A 16,272-nucleotide genomic window follows, 5' to 3' on the forward strand; every position below is an offset into this window, starting at 1 on the left:
ACATTCATACAAAAGAGACATTTTGGAGTCTTTGCATCATCTTACTGCAAGTTACCAGTGTAAACTTTAACCAGGTACATTAAAACAAATTGAAAATGAATAATACTAAGAAAAGGAGGCAATAAAGAGCCAGAAGTTTATCTTATTTTTCTTATATTTGAGAGGTTATCCTGATTTGGTAAACAATACAATCCACAGTTTGTTCGTTTGCTAAAATTAAAACAAAGCTCTGCCCTGACATATATGTAACACTTCTCTCATTTCTACCCTTTTGCTGTTCTCTCTTTCTTAATTCCCCTTCGTTTATGAATTTATTATGGTCCACAAAGTCAGTAGAGATGAAACCATTAGTCCCGTTACTTTATTTGAACTGACATGGCAATAATAACCCAGAAAAATAAAATGCGGGTTCTAAAAATCCCTGAATTTAGAAAGATTCATACAATGTGTTTTGAGGCTTATCATACTTAATGCCTTGAGAGTAGATCAGTGCTTTTCAAACTTTAATGTGCATAGGAATCACTTGAGGATTCTGTTAAATGGATATTCTGATTCAGTTGGTTTGGAGAGGGGCCTGAACTTCTGTACTTCCAACAAGATTGTAGGTTATGGGATACTGCTAATACAGAAACCATACTCTGAGTAGCAAGGATTTAGATACTATCTCTAGTTGCCATTGTCCTTTCATCTGCAAGTGTGAAAGTAACGTAGATTTAAATGCTTTCGTACTGTTGTCAATTGTGGGTTGTAGGTACGAGAAAAACAAAGCATCTTGAGAGGAGATAAAAATATCTTGAGCTTTTCTGCCAGCATCAACATGGCCAGGGAGATTGCTTTACACTGAATAATTTTCCCTGTTAACATTTTTATTAAGTTGTCATGACAACTTTCTTATTCTCCATAAAGTGGAGGAAAGTAGGTTTTAACCCATAAGTCAACTATAAGAAAGAAGATTGGACCTGGAAGATGATGAAATATTCAGGTATTCATTTATCCACTCAGCAGGCATTTCAGTGAATCCCGTTATGAACCATGTTCATTGCTAGGAAATTAGGCTGTGAAGATTAGTATTTCCCTAACATCAAGGAACTCTTGTTACTTTTTTAGAGCATATCAAACATCCAGATTACAGAATGTCTTTTGCAGTCACCTTTTGGTGGTTCTAGCCACCCTTATGCTTAGATTGGTTGCTTCCTCTTCTTCCCCATTGTCTGACAGTCAGAAAGGATAGAGGAGGAAGAAGACAAGATACTCTCCAGTTGAGAGTCTACCCTTGGTAAAACTCGGTAGCTCCTGGCAGAATGTACTGGGGTCAAATGCAATACTAATCAAGGAGTTTGGTGTGCTATAAAACTTGAGAATAGTAAAAGTAGAAATTAATGGGTTAAACAAGTCATTTTCCAGAATGAAAGGAATATTGGTAATGGTATCAGTAGACGAAGACAACAGCAACAAAAGTCTTTATACGAGCCTGCCACACATGACAACTGCGGATCAGGCATCTGAACCCTGCCTATCTTTCCACCATATCTTCCTACACTTTTCTTTCTGTACTTTTAATTTCTACCAGATGGTATTACTCCTTGTTTCTTGAATAACAGTGCCATGCATTTCCAACCTCTATATGTTTGCTCAGAAGTTTCCCTCTGTCAGAAAAAAGCAAAAACAACAACAAAGTCCTCTATTTTATCTTTTTCCAAATATGACCAATCCTTCAAGTCCTATCTCTAATACTGTTCCTTTATGAACTCTGTCAGACAATATCTCATTTTCTTCTGAATGTTCATAGCATTTACTTAAAAATAGTATGACTTCCCTCTTCCTTTTACTAATGAATTACTGTGTATTTTTAAAGTTTCCTTCTACATCTGAAGTTCTAAATATTCTTAGTCAAATGTCCCACTGATCTAAAAGAGTATCATGGGTTAAATGTAGAGGAAGAGAAGTTTCTGAGATGGCAGGAAGGCAAAAGTTTCTGTGACTACCTGTACTTACATTGCTGACTTTCTTAACTGTTCTTGACTTATTTAAATGTATTTTTTTCCTGATTCTGATTAATGTTCACTATGAGACAAGCACAGTAGGCAAGACTGGGAGAAAGTTTGCAAATGTGATTAGCTTAAAATGGGACCAGATTAGATGGTGTATTTGGGGAAGATATAAAAGAGGAAGATAACCATGAACTGAATTGAATTGAAAAGGGATCACATGATTAGGGATCACATGAAAAGGGATCATGATTAATTGTTAATTCACAATGGAACAGGAAGATGGGATTTTTTTAAGTCAGAAAGGTGACTAAAAGCATAATATCACAACACACACATAGGTAACAAATAGAACTAAATGCACTGAACCAGACGGAAGCCAGACCTTACTGAAAAGATGTAAAATCTCTGTAACCATAAAATTGCATCTGCAAATGAGTAGATTGGCTTCAAATCTGAAAACCATAACAAGAAAGTCATCAGCGCAGATGTCAACTTCCCCAGCAGAAATGTTGGAGTTTTTAACTGTGGAAAACCACAGTTTTTCCAGACCAGTGCATAGTGGAGAAGACATGTTTTTGTTTTTCTTTTTAAGTGGGCCAAATTTTCCTGGAGTCCCCTCCAATTTTTCTCTTTTTCTTTTTTTTTTTTTTTTTTTTTTTGTCCCCTGCCCCTAGGTCTCTGTCTCCACACAGTAATTTCTGGTATGGCGATTGGGCGGCTGCAGAGACCAAGACTCAGTTCCCCTGCCCTAGTCTGAGCCTAGTGGGTGGGACTCAGCGCAGAGTCAGTTTTCCAGAAGCAGGTTTCGGTGCAGAGTTTTCCTACACTTTTTCTGCGCTAGAGCAGCGAGCAGCCTGGAACAGACCCAGGCGGAGGACACCTGTGGGGGAGGGAGCGCCTGGAGGAGCTTAGGGACCCCAGCCCTGCGTGATCTCACCATGGTGCGTTTTGGCTGCTACTTTCTTTTTCAGTCTTTCCGTGCAGAGAAGGGGAGGAGGCGGGGAGAGGTCTGAAAAAATCGAATGCCTTATGGAAAGGAACTGCAAGGGTTCCTTTGGGGTGATCAAAGAGGGAGACACAGACAGACACAGAGAGACAAAGGCAAGGAGGGCTGTCTGGGAGCCACGCGGGCGATACAGTTTCCGAGGCACGCCGCGTCCCGCCCAGCCTGTTGAGCAGGTAGACACGAGCGACTCAAGCGTAAGTGCCGCTGCCGCGAGTGCCCAGGGTGCACTCGCGCGGGGATTGACAGGTGCCACTGCAGGGTCCCCTCTCCCGCTCACCGCCTGCCACCCCTGACGCTTGCTCTCTTTCTCCCTTCGCAGTGCGGATTTCCGAGGCGCGCCCTGGAGCTGCTAGAGATCCGGAAGCACAGCCCCGAGGTGTGCGAAGCCACCAAGTAAGTGGTCGCTGCATCCCCACGCGGGTCGGGGCTCTTCAGACAGGCGGTCCCTCTTCCGGGACCCCGGCTTGGGCTGGGTCTCCTTCCTCTCCTGAGAAACCTTCGGTACGCTCCCAGCTGCCCAGCCCTGGGAAGCCAGCGCCGGGTTCCCACGCTGAGGAGGAGCGAGAGGAAAGGAGAGGACGCCCGAGGGGCCGGCCCAGGGCCCGGGGGACCCGCGGCGCCCTAGGGAGGAGCACTGACGGGGGTGGACGCCGGGCAGCGCCGCGCCGGCTGCTGCGCTCGCGGGGCCGGGCCGTGAGAACGCGCGGGGCGCGCCGGGGCAGCTGCTCTCCCACGGCCAGGGCGCCCGGGCCGCAGAGCCCACCAGCCCCGTGCAGCGCTGCGGCCTCCAGCGCGCCGGCAGGCAAGCGAGCGGGCGCAGCTGGGGGATGCCTGGACCCCGGAGGCAGCAGGGCTGGAGGAGGCGGCGGGCTTCAGGGCAACTTCACCCGGCCGGCTGCGGCGTGGGTAAGAGGCACGTCCTCCTCCACAGCAAAAGCTGCGATCGCTGGGCTGCCCAGAGAAGGCAGCCGGCTAACTTCCAGCGGCTGCCGAGCGGCTCCACGAGGTGTGCGCGTGTGTGCGAGAGAGACAGAATGATTTACTGCTTAGCAGTCCCATTTCTGTTTTCGTTAGGACTGCGGCTCTTGGAGAAACCGTGAGCAGGGGGCCACTGCGGTCTCCGCGCCTGTCTGCACCCTGTCGCCTGAGCTGCCTGACAGTGACAATGGTGTGAGGGGCTGCGTTGCAATGTGGTCATGTGATTTCAGGCTATGGATTTCGTGCGTCTTTCTTTGCTCACTGATTTTCACATGGTTATTCTTTCATTTTGCACTCGATAAACAGTTTACATCTTCTGAAGTAAGCCAGAAGATTGTACGGCTCACTTAACGATGACTGGTTGAAGGCATCTTGATTTCCAACCTATGGAAATAGTGCTGAGTTTTAGATAGGACAGATTTTTTTTTCTTTCATTTGAACTTCATTTATAACATATCAATAGTGATGTTTTAGGATCAGTCCTCCTATGGTAATTTCACTAAATGCCTATTTAATGAATTATTGATTTGATTTCATACATCTCTACCACTTGCTAGAACTGTCTTTGTAGGAACGTCAAACTTTCCTGTTACGTATAGGTAAGCGTAGAAGCACTTGATATAATTTTTTTTTTATCTTGGTTCATAGTGTAGAAGTGGTCTGCTGCTTTTCCTAAAATTGCTATACATATTTTTTCTTTAAGAGTAATCATTTCAGGTACCTTATTATGTACAGGGGTAAAAAATTAACACGTTATGATAGCAACGATGTAACCAAAATAAGCAACACTTGATTGGTCTGAAAGTTATATATATAAGCTTTATTATTCCTTCAGTGGAAGTTGTCTATGCAGTCTATGCTTTGTTCAGCCATTGAACAACTGGGTCTGTGGATCTTCTTCAAGGGGCCGTGAAGTCCCTAAAATTGTATTTAAACATTAGAGTGGCTGCATTTTAAGGGCGATAGTACAGAGTCATATATCCAAAATGTACCTGTGTCCTAATAGAAAATTAAGGACCACGGGGTAAAAACACATAAGCCACACTTTTTCTTATCAAAACAACAGGCTGTCTACATACAGCCTGCAGACATAGGCTAGAAGGAAAATTCTAGAACAATTAAATGGTATTACAGTAGTTAAATATTTCACATAAAATAGACCAGATGTATGTATTTTAATGTATTAGGAAACAGGTCTGTGAAGTGTATTTAGTAGAAATTTGTAATTAATAGATGGTACCTTATATTTATAATTATAAGGTATATTTATACTTTATATTGTAAGATCTCTTTCTATTATACGACAGAAAATAAAAATTATATTTTTGTCTTTGAAATCCAATCAAAATATAAAGTACTTATGCTTGGTATAGTGTCTCATAGTGTATGAAATATAAATAGCCCCTTAAAGGTCTTGCTTCTAGATATTCAGGTATTAAATAACATGATTAAAATAGTTTTCTGTCATTCGGAGAATGAGGAAGGAAATATAAAATTATTTTATTTATTTATGGCAATACCAAAAACAAAAGTGTGAAAAATTTCACAATGCTTAGTACTTATAACTCTTATAACTATGTATTATTAAGGGATCTTTCTTAAGACATTTTGAAAAGCTATTTCAATATTTCACTACAAACTTAAGTGATAATATTAAAATTAAAGTATATCTATTACAAATACATCAGTAAAATATTTTGTGACCGAATTTTAAGAATTTTATCATATTTTTCAAATGAAATTGAAAAAAATTAAATCTTTATCTAACATCACTTTTATCGACACATTGATATTGTATAACTTTGAATTTTTTCAGAAACTGTACAAGGGAAATTAAATCCTGCATTTACATTTGCTAACAATTAATGAGTGTGGACTGAGGATAATATTTCTTTCTTTACAGGTTAGTTTAAAATAACATGATATGTACCCCCATAATTTCTAATTAACCTTTTTTCAGAACTAAATAAACATCAAATTAGCCACCAGAATGAATCTCTACAAGTAAGGGGAAATGGAAAGGTAAAGCAGTATTGCAGGAATACAAGCCAAAAAGTATGTCCATTAGTGGGAAAAATTTTTGGAGGAAGCTGTTACTCAGAATGAGTTTTTCTGTCAGATTCACTAAGAAGTTGCTTGGCTTTTATTTGTGAGAATATTCCATTTTGATGGCGCTATTTTTACACTGGTTAATTAAAAATATTTACCCAAGCCACTCTTCTTAAACATTTCTATCTATTACTTTTCTGCACATTTGTAAAAACAAATTTTTTTTCTAAAGTATCAATAATTAAAGATATTTTTGTCTCTTGACCATCTACATTCATTCTGGAACAGTTTGTTTTGGGTGTCTACATCTTGACTTGATACAAGAAAAGCTTTTGTCAATGTTTAGTTACTAGTTGATTTACTTTGGGTGAAGTAATTTCCTGGCTATCCTGAATCATATCTGCTTCTTTTATTTTCTTTCAGAACATTTTGAAATGTCTTACGTATTATATATGTATTTTTTCTTCTTCCCTGGGTTCATGCCAATAGGCTTCATCTCCCTATAGCCTCGAAGGCTTACAGAGGATGAACAGAGTTATTTTGGAGGGGTGAAGGAAGAGCTGTAGAGTGGGCTTCCCCCTCAGCCCACAGTAGGAGAGAATGGCTACATCTTAAAACTTGAGAGACTCTGGAGCAGGCTCTTCCTTGCCACAAGAATGTGCCTCACAGCCTGTAGTTTCTAACTTCTGGTATGCTTTCTGGCCATTAAATAATATTTCATTAAAACAAATCTTTCATTTTATAAAATTGAGGCCAAGTCAAATTAATTAACTCACATACCAAGTCCTCTATCTCACCGTACTAAGAATTAGCAGGAAGCCAACACGAGACAATGGCTTTGAGAGTGAACACCTTCTTAGGGGAAGCAAATGGGGCAGACCCATTTCTTAATCCTGACCTTTTTTTTTTCCTAGGTCCAGCCTATCTATTTATCCCCTTTTGCTATGTCACATGACATTGAAAGTACCTATTTAAACCTCTGCATCTCCCACTAAATTCAAATCTCCTTCACGGTATCCAATGTTGGATCTATAGTGCTTGGTGCATAGTAGGTGTCTAAAGAGCTTAACGTTGTCATTGTTTTTCTTGAATTAAGGCTTGTTTGTGCTTTGATGCTACCACATGGAGCTATGGTCTTGGTGACAGAGACCCTTGTGTACTCTTCTGTCATATAGTTTGTAGCCTCTTCAGAATTGCTTGTAAACTGTTATTTATTTCACCAACAATTTTAACTCTGCTCCAACCCTTAAATCTGTTGCCACTAGACCTACCAGAACCTGCCTTCCCAATGTCAGCTTCACTTTTAATGTTTGCTTTACCTTCCTTGCTGTTGATTTAGCTGGACAAAGAGGCATAACTGTATCTTGTGGCCAACTACCAATTGCTTCACTTCAATTTCAGCTTAGAGGATACTTAACAGTGCTATGCAGCTATTTTATTCTTTTTTAGTTAATTTCATATCAAATTCTCCATGGTACATATTCTGGATTTTTCCAGGTTTTCTTATCTACCCAGATTATCTCCAGACTTCATTCTTAGCGGAGGACCATACTTTTTAATTCACAGAGGATGTTAAGGTCAGTTTTGGCAAATTATTTGTCAACACTCATCTTGAATACAGTAAGCATTTCTTTGACCAACTCTGAGCATAAAGAACTCTTTTCTTATATTCAGCTATCAAATTTGTCTCTATAATATTTGTATCTTTAATTTTTACCTCTTAGAGTATTTATACAAAATGCTTTTACATCTAACAACTCTTAATAGTGTCTAAGATAATATTCAGTTTCTTCAACCCATGCTTATTTATCATGGGTTGAGAGTCTCATTGTTACCAGGGCTTTTCTCTTTTGGATGCACTTCTGTTTTTATTAAAGTGTGATCCCCAGAGTTGAACATAGAGGACTGTCCTCTATTTATCTTTTCTGGATGTCATATAGTAAATCAACCTGAAATCTATTCAACTCTTTCCACCCCCACTTTTTTTTTGCACTCATACAACACTGTTTAATTATGTATCTTTTTTGCACATTCTTCTGCAAATACACTTATTTTCCCCACCGAATTTTATGTTTGGCCACTTGATTTGGGACTTTTACAAATACTTACTGCAATTAAATTTAATCATTACCTTTAGTTAGCCTGTTGTTCCCAGAAAGTCAAGGTCGTCTTGGATTCTGAGTCCTTGATACAGATTAGCCATTCTCACCAATTTAGAGGAATTAACAGATTTGATCAGGATGTAATTAACATCTTCATCCAAGTAACTATCTACAATGCTGAACTGGAACCACCTTTGGCATGTTCCTAGACACCTTCCTTTACGTTAGACTCCTGCTTTACATTAGTCCATAAATTATTCCTCTTTATAAGGCTGTTCAACCAGTTATATAGTCAAATAACCCTCTTTGAAGTTTACACTCCTTTGTATGACTTAAGAGGGTATACTGAGACAGACTTCATCAAATTCCTCCCTGAAATGAGTCTCCATTTTCTGCAGAATAGATGTCAAGTAACTGCCATTAAAAACAAAAGGAGATAACTAGGTTAGTTGATAAGGATAGGTTCCTGTGACCTCTCCTTAGCTTGTAGATAACAGCACTTCACATTTTGAATCCTTGCATGCCATGTTTGTAATCATCTCTTTGGAATAGTACCTGCAATTAATGTCCAGTTCTCTAAATTATAGCTGATGGAATCCACCTTCCCAGTTTTGAAAATTGAGGCAATGGTTGGACTCTGTCAACACTTCTCTTCATCACAATATTTTTAAAAATGACTTTAACAATTCCTTTATTTTATCCACACATGCTTTCAATATTTGTAGTGTAATTTCTCCAAATTAATGGATTTAAACTCATTTAGAATATTTGATATCATTCTACATTCTGGACCTTAAATTTGTTATTTTTAGTTTTGTCCTACTTTTATAAGTATGGATATTATTTTCTTAAGGAATGGATATGAAACAAAACAAGAGCAGAGTAGTTCTGCCTGTTTGTTCATGTACTGTGATCTGAATATCTTTATCCAGTGCACTCTTCCTATATCTAATAAAAATGCCATTATCATCACTTTATCTGGCAATCATAGCAAGAATTAAAAGGACATTTTTTCTTTTTTTTGCAAGCTTCAACTTATTATATGTCTTATATTTTATAACACTCTTCTTAGAGACTCAGCCACTATTTTGTACTTCTCTCACTAAAGTTTATTATGGATTATGCTTGTCACTGAGGAAGATACAAAGAAAAGTTTATGACATACACTCCTTGACTTGAAGGAATTTAAAGTCTGCATGAACAAAACCAAGAAATAGTCTCAGAATTATACATGTCAGCACTTAACAATGAGCATAATATTTGTAGAATAGTTTTAATAAGTTTTAAAGAAGTTAGGAGAAGGAAGAGAGTTCGGTAAGATGGAAATATTGAGTAAGGCTTTCCGGAGGAAATCTAAGACTTAGCTGAGGTTTTAAAACAAGATCAGGATGTTGGACATCATAGGACCTGCAGGATTTAAATGTGGCAAATAGTAGGAAGGGTATTCTAGACAGAGGAAAGGAAAGGATTCACTGCAGGGATCACATGTATGTGGGGGGATGCATGTGTGTGTTTGATGTGTGTGTGTGTACCCTGTATATGGCAGAACGGGTAATGCTGAGCCTTCCCAAGCCATAGCTTTGAAGTATTTATTTGTGGAGAACACCACTTTTCCATTTCTAGCTTTTCGTTTCCCCTTGTTCAATCTTTGTGGGGCCCACACCTATACATCTTGTAGATCTCAAACTAAGCTCTGCTTCTTAAAACCCTTCCCTGAACTTCCAAGCCTAAATTGCATGACTTACTATGTTTTCCTGTAACACATTGTGCTTCCTCTGTAGAATTATTATGATATGAATAATTACTTGCTGAATTTTTACTATTATACTGATACTTGTGGAGAGAGGTACCATCTCTGTTTAGTTCCCCATTTTATACGCAGTCATCTAATACAAGTGCTCAACGGTTCATAGGCACTCAGCGAAAATGTGTGCTATGGCTGGGCGCGGTGACTCACGCCTGTAATCCCAGCACTTTGGGAGGCCGAGGCGGGTGGATCACGAGGTCAGGAGTTCAAGACCAGCCTGGCCAAGATGGTGAAACCCCGTCTGTACTAAAAATACAAAAAATTAGCTGGGCATGGTGGTGGGTGCCTGTAATTCCAGCTACTCGGGAGGCTGAGGCAGAGAACTGCTTGAACCTGAGAGGTGGAGTTTGCAGTGAGCCAAGGTTGTGCCACTTCACTCCAGCCTGGGCAACAGAGCGAGACTCCATCTAAAAAAAAAAAAAAAAAGAAGAAAGAAAGAAACAAAGAAAACATGTGCTATGATGAGCCTACTTGGAACAGTGAAGTTATATGGAGAATACTTGTTAAAAAAAATGTTTAAAATAAAGAAGGGTTAGATTACAAGTCCAGGATTTTATACGCTTATTCTAACAGATTTTTTCTATTTTTAAAATTTATTTCTTTTTACATCTTAAGCTTTTTTATTAAAAATAAAGACAAAAACACACACCTTAGCATGGACCTACACAAGGTCAGGATCTTCAGTTTCACTGTCTTCCACTGCCACATCTTTTCTCACTGGAAGCTCTTCAGGGACAATAACAAGCACGGAGCAGTCCTCACCTATGATTACAATGCCTTCTTCTGGAATACCTTCTGAAGAAACTGCCTGAGGCTGTTTTACGGTTATTTTTATAAGTAAAACTAGTACCGTCTAAAATAACAATAAAAGGCATAATATAGTAAATACATAAACCAATAAAACAGTACTTTATTATCACTATCAAGTTTTATATACCGTAGGTAATTGTATGTACTATGGTTTTTATATGACTGGCAGCACAGTAGGTTTGCCTGGACGAACATCTCCACAAGCATTTCAGTTATGCATTATGCTAGGACATTACAATGGCTATCAGTCACTAAGGAATGGGAATTCTTCAGCCCCATTATAAACATATGGGAACATGATTGTGTATGTGGTCCATAGCCGACAGAAACATTGTTATTTGGCGTGTGACAGTATATGCACTGGAATTTTTAGCTGTGTATTGTTCTCAATTTGCAATCACTTTGCAGCTTCAAATATGCTCATTATAAGCAGTTAAAGGATATGTGGTTTTTATTACATTATTAAGTTAATAAAATATGTGACAAGGAGTTTCAGTATTCCATAGTATAACATGAACTTTTAAATTGTGTATTTGTGAGCATAAAGTTATATCAAGCTCTTTAGCACTATATGTGAAGTATTTAGAGAGTTACAAATGTAGCACTGAAGGAAATTTGGGGAAATGCAATGAAATTGTCAGTGCAAGAGTTGTAAAGCAAGATATTCATATATTAGATTAGCACTATACATTTGTAAATATGATTAGCAAAAGGCGGGCTTCCCAGTGAAAACAAACATCTTTGGGTAAAATTCTATTTCTTTTAATGTTTTAAAATATTTGTAGTCACTAATTGTAAGTCATATTCCTCTTTGTCCAGCTCTATCCCAAATAACAGTTTAATACACCAGAGCATCTATTTCTGCTTCTTTTCTGTGTCACTGGCTCAGAATAATTCATAAGCCCTTGTTGTTTCATCTTATGCTAACAAAAATCCAGCAGTGGTATGTAGGAGAGCTGTGATATGCCCTGATAAGAGTTTATACTTTGGAGAACAAATTATCCTAATTAAAGTCACTGCTTTTCTTCTCTTCTGTCTCTCCTCCTCTTTGAAGCTATGAGAGTTTATCTTAACCTAGACTGGTTACCACCTATGGCTTTATGGCTTGCCTGCTGGCTTGGCTGAGAGCAAGAAAGTGGTGTATAAGGGATATTGCAAGGCCACCTTCCACAAAAATTGCTCTCCCACTTGGTCCTGCCCTAAGGTCTAAATCTCCTTTGGGTTGATGCAATCTTTTGGAGTATCTCCTGGAGTCAATAAGATGCCTGTTTTACCATGAAGAGCAGCACAACCTGGTTGCCCAATAGCAGTCGTTACTTTTATTATGTTGTCTTCTGCCTTCAGTCAAGAGCATGACACTTGGACATAGCTTTTTAAAGTAAAGAGAAAAAGGAAACTGAAAGGCTCAGTATGTGGGACATAGATAAGAAAATGAGACCTAAATAGGGTGTATTGGGCAACAACACAGGGCTTAAATAGAAAGAGGAAGACCAAAAGAAAGCAAAGAATGTCCTAAGAAGAGCTTTTTTTTTTTTTAACGCTTTCGTTGCCTATTAGTTTTCTTAATTCCTGGGGATAGTTAGGACATTTTTCCACATCATCATGTTATGGCCTTGATTCTCTACCTAAATCAAACCAGAGGAAAATCAGTTTAGTTTAGCTATTTTTATCTTAACATTGGATCTGTTTCAGCGCGTCCTGGAAATTAGTAGTTGCATGTTGTCACCGTCTATTTTGTACACAGTGAAAAGGTATTTGGCTATGTTTCTATTTACATTCACTGTCCTTGATAAATACTAATTGGCCAGTGACTGTAAGTCTCAAGAATTTTTGCTGCAGAGCATGTGTTAAAACTCATTTTAAGTGGTGTAGGAGTCATGCAGTGTTTATCACTTAAGTGGGTAATCTGACAGCTGTATTTTACTGCCTGACTGCAGCTTTATTCTTGATCATTCTCTTCCTTGAATAGTGTGTTATGGTCATGTTGTCTTAGCTGCAATTAATTCCCAACCTTTTTTTGTTTTCAGGTCTTTATCTTTTGCATTTATTTTTCTGCTCCTGCAATGCCTTGTTTTGTTGTCTCTGCCTTGCTATTTCCTATTTATTCTACAAAGCTCACCTTAAGTGTCACGTTTTCAAGGACAAGTTTACCAGTGTACTGTACAGGGGCAGATGCAGATTCTTCATGTCCGCATCACAACCTGTCATGACATCACACTGAACTGAGTTTGTGTGATCTAAGTCTGTCCGCCCCAACCTTTACTCAAAACATTCCTTAAGGAACTAGGATTGGATTGTTTTTATTTCTTTGTTTTTGTTTTTAATCCCGGAAATCTCATCCTTTAGAATGTAGTAATAGGTGCCTAATAAATATTTTTGGCATATGTGAATGAATGAATGAATGAGTGAATAAATAATCAGATGAGTTGATGAAAGATTCTAAGGGAAGATTAGGTAATGTGATTATAAGAGAAAGGTCCTGAAGAATGCTTGGGAATGGATCCTTTATTCATACATGATTTTGTTCATCAGCTTATATGTAGGATCACAGTCATTGGGAAAATATTGGTCCATTAAAATTTACACATTTTCCAAATGGTGACACACTTTATTATACAGTGTCAAAAGCTAGCCTTCATGACCACCACCACTGATCTCATCAGGAAGTTTTAAGTATTGGATAGCTATAAGCTAACATGGCAGTCCTAGATAGTGCAGCTGTGGATTGAAAAAATGTTCTAGTTTCCTCTTTTTAAGCCAAGAATCAATCCTTAAATATAAGAAATATATCAGGCTGGGCACCGTGGCTCACACCTGTAATCCCAGCACTTTGGGAGGCCAAGGTGGACGGATCACTTGAGGTCAGGAGTTCGAGACCAGCTGGTCCAACATGGTGAAACCCCGTCTCTATGAAAAATACAAAAATTAGCCAGGCATGATGGTGGGTGCCTGTAATCCCAGCTACTTTGGAAACTGAGGCAGGAGAATTGTTTGAACCTGGGAGGCAGAGGTTGCAGTGAGCCAAGTTCGTGCCACTGCACTCCAGCCTGACTGACAGAGCGAGATTCCATTTCAAAAATATATATATATGTATATGAAAAAATCAATAGACTTGGTCTTAAATTAGAATAAATATTAAAATCTAAAATAATAACAGTTTATATACAAAATTTAGCAAAGTGGAATTATTTCTTGTGTTTACATTTAAGACCAAGAAAAACTTCAAGATTTCAAAATAATAAATTATTAGACAATAATGAAATTACAAACATTATAGCAAGTATACTGATAGTTAGGAAAAATCAAAATAGAAGTTCTGAGAACAAGCTGCGTTAATCTCCAAAAATGTACACTTATGCTTTAAACCTACTAATTTAGAAAATTCTACACAAATATAAATTCCATTAGAATGATTACATCATCACATGTCATGTAGTCTCTGGAGAACTCTGCTGCAATCTGTGAGAGAATGAGAATGAAAAAGGTGCATAATATTAGAGTATTGTTATGAAAATAGTTTTGACCTTGCAGATCCTCCGAAAAGGTCTCAGTACATTCCCAAGAGTTTGCAAACCACATTTCGAGAAATGCTGCTTTAACTCAAATGTGTCTTGAACAAGGTAAACATAAAGGTTTTTACAATAATTTTATATCAAGTCCAGTTAATAATAGTGAACATTTCTTAAGTACATACTACATTCCAAGCATTAATACAACTGCATTACTTTAATCAAGTCCCTTGAGGAATGTTCTATTCTCATCACTGTTCTACAGATGAAAAAACGGATGATGCACAGAGTAGATAAGTCACTTGCCTAATGTCATACATTTAATTAATAATGGAACCGGTATTTGTAGCCAGGCAGGGTTCACACTTTTACTTACTATGGTAATTACTATGGTAACCTTTCTGCCCACATTGCAAGTTTTCTTGATGATTTGTGAATTACCCAAGTTTTGCTTATAAACAATAGCATTTGTTGAATGTCTAGCATTTTAAGAAACTGCCAAACTGTTTTCCATTCCCACCAGTAGTCTATGAGAATTCCATTTATTCCACATTGCCAATAACTCTTGACATTGCCGAACTCTAGAATTTTAGCCATTCTAATGGGTTTTTGTTTAATAACTAATAATATTGAGCATATGAAGAAATGTTTATTGACTGTTTATATACCTTCTTTAATGAATTGTCTATTCAGATGTTTTGCCCATTTTAAAATGGAATTGTTTAGTTTCTTATTGAGTTGGAAAACTGTATATTCTGGATTAAACTCCCTTGCTGTTGTGTGTTACATATATTTTCTTCTAGTATGTGACTTGTGTTTTTGTTTATGTAATAATGTCTTTCAAAGAGCCAAAGTATTTTTTTTATTTTGATGAAGTCCACTTTATCATGTTCTTTTTAAATATTTCATTTTTTTTTCAAATTTAAGCATCTTTGCTTCAAACCTGGTCACAAAGAATTTCTTTTATGTTTTCCTCTGTAAGTTTAATAGTTGTAACTTTTGTATTTAGGTTTACGATTTGTCATAGTCTGTTTATTTTGCCATAAAAGAATACCCAATGTTGGGTAATTTATTTACAAAAGAGGTTTATTTGGCTCAATGTTCTGCAGGCTGTGCAGGAAGCATGGCACCAGCATTTGCTCCTAGTGAGAGCATGAGGCTGCTTCCACTCATGGCACAAGGTGAAGGGGAGCCAGCATGTGCAGAGATTACTCAGAGAGAGAGGAAGCAAGGGAGAGAGAGAGGAGATGCCAGGCTTTTGTGTAACAGCCAGCTCTTGAAGGAACTAGTAGAGCAAGAACTCACTGGCTATCATGAGAACGGTGCCAAGTCATTCATGAGGGATCTGCCCAATGACTCAAACATCTCCCATTTCACTCCACATTCAACACTGAAGAGTAGATTTCAACATAAGGTTTGGAAGGTTCGAATATCCAAACCAAGGCATGGTCTATTAAGATTTAAGTTTTGTATATGGTATGATGTGTGGATAAAAGTTTATTTCTATTTCTATATGGATTTCCAGTTGTTCCAATGGCATTTTTATTAAAAAGCAAACAAACATATTTTCTTTCCTGATTTTATTGCCTTGACACCTTTGTTGCAAACGCCAGTTATCTATCTCTATCTCATTGATCTCTGTGTCACTCCTTTCAAACTGATACCTCATTGTCTTGATTACTTTAACTTTTTAAGTTTTGAAGCAGGGATATAAGTCCTTCAGTGCTATTTTTTCTTTTTTAATATTAATTTGGCTATCCTATGTCATCAATGAAATGTTAGCCTCATTTTGTCAATTTTTACTAAAGTGATGGCTGGGATGTTGATTGGAATTGCACTGAATCTATAAACCAGTTTAGAGAAAATTTGTACCTTAACAATATTATACATGGTATATATCTCTCCATATATTTAGACCTTCCTTAATTTATCTCGTGAATGTTTGTAGTTTTCAGTGTAAAAGTCTTATAAGCCTTTGGTTAGATTTATTGCTAAGTATTTTATATTTATTAACGGTATC

The 16,272-nt window shown here is 37.9% G+C and overlaps 1 protein-coding gene across 3 annotated transcripts in view; it reads left to right on the forward strand.

Annotated features, from left to right (window-relative positions):
• The first annotated feature begins 2,676 nt into the window (after positions 1-2,676).
• GUCY1A1 (guanylate cyclase 1 soluble subunit alpha 1) overlaps positions 2,677-16,272 on the forward strand; it is a 66,441-nt gene continuing 52,845 nt past the window's right edge. Inside the window, exons 1-2 of one of the 3 annotated variants that reach the window (XM_003257872.3) lie at positions 2,677-2,932; positions 3,317-3,390. The gene's annotated coding sequence lies outside the window, so the exon portion shown is untranslated. Of the gene's footprint in view, positions 2,933-2,985; positions 3,171-3,252; positions 3,391-16,272 lie in introns of those variants that run through there. The other 2 variants (XM_030816260.1, XM_030816261.1) reach the window with 2 other exon arrangements.

The sequence above is a fragment of the Nomascus leucogenys genome, chromosome 7b (assembly GCF_006542625.1).
Source record: "Nomascus leucogenys isolate Asia chromosome 7b, Asia_NLE_v1, whole genome shotgun sequence".
NCBI classification, from domain to species: Eukaryota; Metazoa; Chordata; class Mammalia; order Primates; family Hylobatidae; genus Nomascus; species Nomascus leucogenys.